This window comes from Lepus europaeus, chromosome X, assembly GCF_033115175.1.
Source record: "Lepus europaeus isolate LE1 chromosome X, mLepTim1.pri, whole genome shotgun sequence".
In the NCBI taxonomy this organism is placed as follows: domain Eukaryota; kingdom Metazoa; phylum Chordata; class Mammalia; order Lagomorpha; family Leporidae; genus Lepus; species Lepus europaeus.
Genome location: NC_084850.1, coordinates 51,720,979 through 51,730,132, shown reverse-complemented (window position 1 = coordinate 51,730,132; position 9,154 = coordinate 51,720,979). Strand labels below are relative to the sequence as shown.

Genomic DNA, 9,154 nt, shown 5'->3' with positions numbered 1-9,154 from the left:
CCTTGAAACAATGCATCCCACATCAGAGTGACAGTTCAAGTCCCAGATGCTCTGCTGCTGATCCAGCTCCAAGATGATGCACCTAGGAAACTAGAATAAGATGGCCCACGTACTTGGGCCCATGTCATCCATGTAGGAGACCAGCAAAGAGTTTCTGGCTCCTGGCTTCAGCCTGGCCCAAACCTAGTTGTCGAGACCATTTGGGGAATGAACTAGAAGATGAGATTCCTCTCTCTCTCTCTCTCTCTCTCTCTCCACTTTTTCAAGTGATTTTTTTAAAAACTACACTGCACCTCATAAATATAGGCAATTATAATATGTCAAGAAAAATATGTCTTCTTTCTAAAAAAAAATATTAGGTATGAAAAAGTAAGTTTCCCCAAGCATTCTCCTGATTTCATAATTGGTAAAATAGTCAGGAGGCCGGCTTTATTTCTTTATTAAATTAGTTATTTTTAAAATATTCGTTTATTTGAAAAATTCTCTCTCTCAAACATATACACACACAGAGGAAGAGAGAGACAGACAGACACACACACACATTAAGAGAGAGAGAGAAAGAGAGAGAGAAATCCCATATGCTAGTTCACTCTCCAAATACACACAATAGCCACAGCTGGACCAGGCCAAAGCCAAGATCTGGAAACTCAATCCAGATCTTCCACATAGGTAGGAGAGCCATAACCTGCTGCCTCTCAGGATGTACAATAGCAAGAAGCTGAGACTGGGAGTGGAGCCAGGACTCAAACCCAGGCACTCCAATATGAGATGTGGGCATCCCAAATGGCATCTTAACTGCTGCATTCTTGGATGATTTTTTTTATGGATAAGTCCTTTGATCATTTCAAGACTCAATTAATTAATCTATAAAATAGGATAATAATTCTTACATACATATCTCTGAATGAACCTGTAAAATTGGCAGGGTAGAATGCTGTATAACCAATGGATATTATGTTTTTTTAAAAAGTAAACTTTTTTCTCCCTGAGAATATTTTATGTTTTTATTTTTTAAAAAATATTTATTTAGGCCGGCACCGTGGCTTAACAGGCTAATCCTCCGCCTTGCGGCGCTGGCACACCGGGTTCTAGTCCCGGTTGGGGTGCCGGATTCTATCCCGGTTGCCCCTCGTCCAGGCCAGCTCTCTGCTATGGCCCGGGAGTGCAGGGGAGGATGGCCCAAGTGCTTGGGCCCTGCACCCACATGGGAGACCAGGAGAAGCACCTGGCTCCTGCCTTCGGATCACCGCGGCCATTGGAGGGTGAACCAGCGGCAAAAAGGAAGACCTTTCTCTCTGTCTCTCTCTCTCTCTCACTATCCACTCTGACTGTCAAAAAAAATTATTTGAAAGGCAGAGACAGAGAGCGAGCAAATGCAAGTGAGCCGGGGACAAAGATCTCACATCTGCTGGTTCATTTCCTGAATGTCTGCATTAGCTGGGGTGGCTTATTTCTCTCCTGGTCAGGTACTCATTACAGCCCAAACCCCATGTGTGGGTTGTGGCTTTACTGCCAGAAAGGGCAAGGACCAGGGCTGGGGCTGTGGCATAGCAGATTAAAACCCCTGCCTGAAGCGCCAGCATCCAATATGGGCACCGATTCTAGTCTCAGCTCTCCACTTCTGATCCAGTTCTCTGCTATGGCCTCTGAAAGCAGTAGAAGCTTACCCAAGTCTTCAGATCCATGCACCCACGTGGGAGACCCGGAAGAAGAGCCTGGCTCCTGACTTTGGATCCGCTCAGCTCCAGGCATTGCAACCATTTGGAGAGTGAACCAGTTCACGGAAGACTGTCTCTCTCTCTGTTTCTGCCTGTCTCTGTAACTCTTTCAAATAAATAAAAATAAATCTTTAAAAAAATAAAAGGACAAGGACCATGAGGAATTCTCTCTGAGGAGTGGAATTAACAGGAAGTCAAAAGCTCTGGCCATAGGGCAGCACTGTAGCATGCTGGGCTAAGTATCCTCCTGAGGTGTAGGCATCCCATATGGGCACCAGTTCAAGTCCCAGCTGCTCCACTTCTGATCCAGCTCTCTGCTATGGCCTGGGAAAGCAGTGCAAGATGGCCCAGATCCTTGAGCCCTTATACCCATCCCATGTGGGAGACTCAGAAGAAGCTCCTGGCTCCTGGTTTTGGTTCAGCCCAGCTTCAACCATTATGGCCATTTGGGGAGTTAAACAGCTGATGAAAGACTTTTCTCTCTGTCTCTCCCTCCCTCTGTCTGTAACTTTACCTCTCAAATAAATAAGTAAAATATATTTTTAAAAAAAGTTCTGGCCTAAGAAATTTGAAATTGTCTTGCTCAGTATAGTTATTGGAGATAAGATAAGCTGGGGTAGATAGCAGGCCCAGAACTCTAGGAGAATGGCTATGGAGCTCTTAGATTGAAAGATGACTTCTCTTGGGGCCAGCACTGTGGTGTAGCAGGTTAGAGCCCTGGCCTGAAGTGCCAGCATCCCATTTGGGCACCAGTTCTGGTCACGGCTGCTCCTCCTCTGATCCAGGTCTCTGCTATGGCCTGAGAAAGCAGTAAAAGATGGCCCAAGTCCTTGGGCCCCTGCACCCACGTGGGAGACCCGGAAGAAGCTCCTGGCTTCGGATTGGCGCAGCTCCAGCCACTGCAGCCAACTGGGGCATGAACCAGTAGATGGAAGACCTCTCTCTCTCTCTGTCAATCTCTCTCTGTAACTCTGTCTTTCAAATAAATAAAATAAATCTTTTAAAAAAGAGGACTTCTCTGTAGGTCTTTTCTATGACAGATTTTACAGATTTATTTATTTTAAAAGCAGAGTGACAGAGAAAAAGAGAGACAGACAGACAGATGCAGAGAGAAAAAGAGATCATCCATCCTCTGGTTCACTCCTGAAATGGCCACAATGGCTGAGACTGGGCCAGACCGAACCCAGGAGCCAGGAATTCCACCCTGGTTTCCCATGTGGGATATCTTTTTGCTGCCTTCTCAGGCACATTACCAGGGAGCTGGATTGGAAGCAGAGCATCCAGAACTCAAAAAGTGATACTCTGATGTGAGATGCTGGCATCATATCTGGGCCACAATGCTGGCCATAATAACAGATTTTAATATTACTGAGGCAAAAAGATCCAAGTTCAGGCTTCAAAGGCTGCTATATAGCACATTTCAGTAGTGCATCAAAGCCCAAAACATAACTAACATGGCCTTTTTCTGACCTCACCTCTGAACCACTATGGAATCTTCAGCATGCTCCTACAGCAATACTTATATGCCAGTAGGGGGAGGCCCACATGCCCTGTGTCACTGTTACCATGGACTTCAACACTGACCTACATTGCTCTAATTGTCCCAACACAATAACAGCAGTAATTACAGCAGACACTTCATGTAGCACTTGGATTGTGTGTGTGTGTGAGTGTGTGTGTGTGTGTGCGTGTGTGTTCCAATGCCATCTCACAATACTGGCTCATTGCTTCTCTCTCTCCAGGGCCCACCTAAAACTACCACTGTTATTCATCTTGGAATCTTCACAAGCTACTGTGAATACAGATTTAGAAGGAGGCACACTTGTGTTTGTGTCCTGGCTGTACTACTTTATTAGCTGTGTGACTTTGGGCAGCATACTTAAGCTCTCTGAGCCTTAGAGTCCTCATCTTTAAAATGGGGATAATATGGGGCCGGCACAGTGGTGTAGCAGGTAAAACCACTGCCTCCAGTGCCAGGATCCCTTATGGGCACCGGTTCGAGTCCCGGCTGCTCCACTTCTGACCCAGCTCTCTGCTATGGCCTGGGAAAGCAGTAGAAGATGGCCCAAGTCCTTGGGCCCCTGCACCCACCTGGGAGACCTGAAAGAGGCTCCTGGCTCCTGGCTTCGGATCGGCACAGCTCTGGCCATTGCGGCCACCTGGGGAGTGAACCAGCGGATGGAAGAGCTCGCTCTCTCTCTCTCTCTCTCTCTCTCCCTCTCCTAGTATCTCTGTGTAACTCTGACTTTCAAGTAAACAAATAAATCTTTAAAAATAAATAAATACATACATACCTACATACATAAAATGGGGATAATAGGGGACGGCGATGTGGCATAGTGGGTGGAGCCACAGCCTGCAGTGCCAGCATTCCATATGGGTGCTGGTTCGAATCCTGGCTGCTCCACTTCTTTTCCAGCTCTCTGCTGTGGCCTGGGAAGGCAGTGGAGGCTGGCATAGGTGCTTGGGCCCTTGCAACTACGTGGGAGGCCGGGAGGAGGCTCCTGGCTCCTGGTTTCAGAGTGGCGCAGCGCCAGCCGTTGTGACTAATTGGGGAGTGTGCCAGCGGATGGAAGACCTCTCTCTCTCTCTGCCTCTCCTTCTCTCTGTGTGTAACTCTGACTTTAAAATAAATAAATCTTTTAAAAAATTTTTTAAAATAAAAATAAAATAATGGGCATAATAGTAATTTTTACTTCACAGGGTTGTTTTAAAGATTAAATAAGTTAATATATCTAAAACACTTAGAAAAGTCTATGCTAAACAGTAAGCTGGCAATATGTTAGCTCTCTCCTGACTGTGCTTAAGATATTGTGTTAAATACAGATACTGCTTATGTACTTGGGTGTGTTTCCTACTAGACTGTAAGCAGTGGTGTACTGTTAAATGCCTAATAATTGGTTTTTCTGATAAAGGAGGCTTGATTTGCCATGTTTAGTGATTTGTGTGAAATACATACTCCAACTGCAGCCAACTTTAGTTTATTGATACGACATCACTGAAGAAGTTATGAAGAAATGTTATGGTAACCCAAAGCAGGGATCTGTTTTTACCCTTGAAAGTTTCAGCACTTAACGCAAAACAGGATGACCAGTCACTGTACATCAACTCTAGCTATTCAAATAGTAGACCTAACCACTAGCATAGCCTAGTGTAGAGTTGCTGTTCAAGAAATATGGATGAGCTTTTCACCAAGATGGTGCTGAAGGTGAAGAAGGAAGCTCCTGCCCCTCCTAAAGTCGAAGCCAAAGCAAAGGCCATAAAGGCCAAGAAGGCAGTGCTGAAAGGAGTCCACAGCCACAAGAAGAAGAAGATCTGCACGTCCCCCACCTTCCGGCGGCCCAAGACAATATGCCTCTGATGTCAGCCCAAATACCCTCGGAAGAGCGCCCCCAGGAGAAACAAGCTTGACCACTATGCCATCATCAAGTTCCCCCTGACCACGGAGTCGGCCATGAAGAAGATAGAAGACAACAACACACTGGTGTTCATTGTGGATGTCAAGGCCAACAAGCACCAGATCAAACAAGCTGTGAAGAAACTCTACGAAATTGATGTGGCCAAAGTCAACACCCTGATCAGACCTGACGGAGAGAAGAAGGGATATGTGCGGCTGGCTCCTGACTATGATGCTCTGGGCATTGCCAACAAAATTGGGATCATCTGAACTGAGTCCAGCTGGCTAATTCTAAATATATGTTTTTCCACCATAAAAAAAAGAAATATGGATGAATTGAGTGAATACTAGGCTTTTTGTAAGATACAGGGAAGCAGTTATTCTCTGATCTGTACCATATCTAGTGGCTCATAGTGTAGACTGGGGCTTCAGATACCAATTCTGATATTTAATAGCTGTGTGAATGACTGGACTGCTCTGAGCCTTAGGTTCTCCTTCTGTAAAATCAGGATGAAAGTCCTTTCATCCTAGAGGTACTAGAAGGGTTAAATGGGGTGAGGAGTGGGGACATGTCAAGAACATGTACGGTTTCCTAACCATTGCTTCGGAAATACTAACAAACAGCTTCAACTAGGGCTTTACAATTGGGGATTTATTTCACTTTTCTTTCTGCTTTTGACCCACTGCACTTGTACTTAAAGACAGGTTAGGGATTGGAGAGGGACAGCAAGCTGGAAGGCCCACCTTGGTATTTGCTCTGGGAGCCTAAACCTCAAATGGGCTTGGTACAGTGGCCAACACCTGAGGTCATCTGAGGGGCCTCTTAGACCAAGGGGCACCCATGAGCACACATAACTCCTATCGCTGATTTCTCCTGTCCAGCTGTCAAGTTCTTTGAGAAAATAAGTCTTAAAGGGGCCACAGCTTAAAATTTATGTCTGCATGTTATATTAAAAAATTAAAAAGGAGGCCGGTGCCGTGGCTCAACAGGCTAATCCTCTGCCTTGCGGCGCCGGCACACCAGGTTCTAGTCCTGGTTGGGGCGCCGGATTCTGTCCCAGTTGCCCCTCTTCCAGGCCAGCTCTCTGCTGTGGCCCGGGAGTGCAGTGGAGGATGGCCCAAGTGCTTGGGCCCTGCACCCCATGGGAGACCAGGAGAAGCACCTGGCTCCTGCCATTGGATCAGCGCGGTGTGCTGGCCACGGCGGCCATTGGAGGGTGAACCAATGGCAAAAAGGAAGACCTTTCTCTCTGTCTCTCTCTCTCTCTCACTGTCCACTCTGCCTGTCAAAAATTAAAAAATAAATAAATAAAATAAAATGTTTAAAAAAATTAAAAAGGAAACATATATTAAAGGGTTGTGGCAATACACCCTGAGATCCAGGAATGTGGAAGAAAAGAGAGAAATGGAAAACGGAAAATGAAAAGCAGCCAAAGACACACTTCTCACCTAACTCTCAGTTTTGCTGAAAGCTGAGCCTGTTGACACAAATACAGAGCCTTAATTTTGTAGCAAGATTTTTTTCTAAGGAGCAAAAGAAGAAAAGTTCTTAATTCTCCAGAGTTAGCAGACTGTGCTGCTGAAATAAGATCCGACGTGTGACTCATACCCAACCTAGGAGAACATCTGGAAATCAGCTTGCCACTCTTCCTTTGCAGGGTAAATGCCTACCAAGAAAGGAGACCCCAGCCTGGAAAGAGTGCTGTTTCTACCAACCTCAGTGACAACCACAGCTCTCATAGTGCTGCAGGGAGGCTGCAATCGAATCTCTCATCCTCCCTCTCCCGCCAACCCCACCACCTGCCATATGGCATGTGATAACTGGAGTGAGAGAAAGTCCTGTTTGAGGATGTGACATAGAGTTCTGTCTAGCCTCTTCCTGTCAGTTTCTGAGTTCCCGTGGGAGGCAAATTCATTGTAAACATGGCTGTGCCTTCTTGTGTAATGTTCAAAGAAATTGCCGGGAAAAACAACAGCTAACATTGATCAAGCGCTTAATGCATGCCAGGCACTTTTCTGTATTACCTTATTTCACTCCCACAAGAACTCTGGGAGGTATTATCTCCATTTTGCAGAGAAGGAAAACGAGGTTCCATGGAGTTTAAAGTCACACAGCTAGCAAGCAGTGGTGGTAGCATTCGAATACTGGACAATCACTTCCTAGAATCCAGCCACATCACTAATAGGCTGTCCTTCCCCATCATGTAAACACAGGGAGTGCTTTTCTATGTGTTTTCCAGGACCCTGGTTGGACTCTGCAGTCAACAACATACTTTCCTGAGGACACAAAAGAAATGTAACATTCTTCAGCTTCTTTTCAGATTATCATAAAAGGCTAAAACTAAGGCTGGAAAAGTCCCAGCCTTCACACTTTTGGCTTTGGGCTAGCCAGGGACACCACAGATAGATGTGCATTTTTTGCATTCCACAAATACATCCAGCCAAGTTGGAGCAGAGGGTGAACTGGAATAAAAATGAAAATAAAAATAAAACCCTGGTTACACTTGCCAGGCTAGTGGAAGGAGGCCCTTTTGTAATCCACTCACCTGGGAGGGAGTCTTTCTCCATTTGCACAAAGTTGTGTTAGGGGCTAGCTAGAAAACAAACCCAAACTATCCACATGCTGAATTTCACTATGTAAAAGTAAATTCCTAGTGGTGGAAAGGCTTCCTTTGGGAAGAAGAAGTCTGCACCTCAACTCTCCCCCAGGTGGCAGCATAATGATCTTCCCACCTCTGCCCTGACCTGATACTGCATCTCCAGGTCTGAGTCTCCACCAGCACATATGGCATCATTGCATGAGTATAGAAAGATGGCTCTGATCAAGCAATCCCAATTCTGCATATATGCCAAAGGAATTGAAATCAGTATGGTGATATGTTATGTGCACTCCCATGTTTGTTGCAGCTTTTTTTACAATAGCCAAGATATGGAATCTTCGTAAGTATCTATCAACTGATGATTGGATTTGAAAAAAGCAGTATACATACACAGTGGAACACTATTCAACCTTAAAAAATAAAGAAATCCTGTCATTTGCAACAACAACATGGATGAATCCAAAAGATATTCTAATAAGTGAAATAAGCCAGGTACAGAAAGACAAATACTGCATGATCTCATTTACATGTGGAATCTAAAAGGTTGATCTCACAGAAATTGAGAGTGGGATGATAGTTACCAGAGACTTAAAGTGGGAAAAGAGAGGGAATATGGAATTATTGATTAAAGGACATAAAGTTTCAGATAGAAAAAAGGAATAAGTTTTGAAATCTATTACAAAGCAGGGTGACTATAGTCAATAATTAATGTATATTCAAGATATAATAATGTATATTCAATAATGTATATTCAAGATAATTGAGAGTAAATTTTAAATGTCTCACCACAAAAATGGTGAGTAATCAAGGTGATGCTTATGCTAATAAGCTTTATTTAGCCATGATACATGCACAGATTTATCAAAGCATCACTTTGCACCTCATAACATATGCAATTATGATTTTTGAATTAAAGTACAGTCATGAGTCAGTTTGTGACTAGGGTACATTCTAAGAAATGTGTTGTTAGGTAATTTTGTCATTGTGTGAACATCCTAGAGGGTACATATGCAAACTAGATGGCTACGGCATCACTAGCAGATGTAGTGCTATAGGATCACAGTCTTGTGGGCTCACCACCATATATGTAGTCAACCATTTATTGAAAAGCTATTCTGTGGGGTATGGGATATCAATCTTAATTTAAAAAATGAAAAGAGGAAGTCCTGTGGCAAAGCAAACTAGAGGAATGATGCCCCTTCCTCAGGACTGATGCACCTCTGAGCTGAAACACACAGCTTGGGAAATGAAGATGTAGACTGGATATTGGCTCCCACTTGCTCCTTCTCACCCATCAGGTGCCTTTGTATAAGAGGCAATTGATTTAATCTTCCATGACGCATTGCTTCAGGTCTATCTTTCCCAACCCACACTGATTTCTTTTTCCTTTGATAACCAGCAATACCTAATATATCTAAGAAAATTGGTTGTTCTGAGGG

The 9,154-nt window shown here is 44.3% G+C and overlaps 1 pseudogene; it reads left to right on the top strand.

Annotated features, from left to right (window-relative positions):
* Positions 1-4,914: 4,914 nt before the first annotated feature.
* Positions 4,915-5,385, top strand: LOC133753601 (large ribosomal subunit protein uL23-like; annotated as a pseudogene).
* The last annotated feature ends 3,769 nt before the right edge of the window (positions 5,386-9,154 follow it).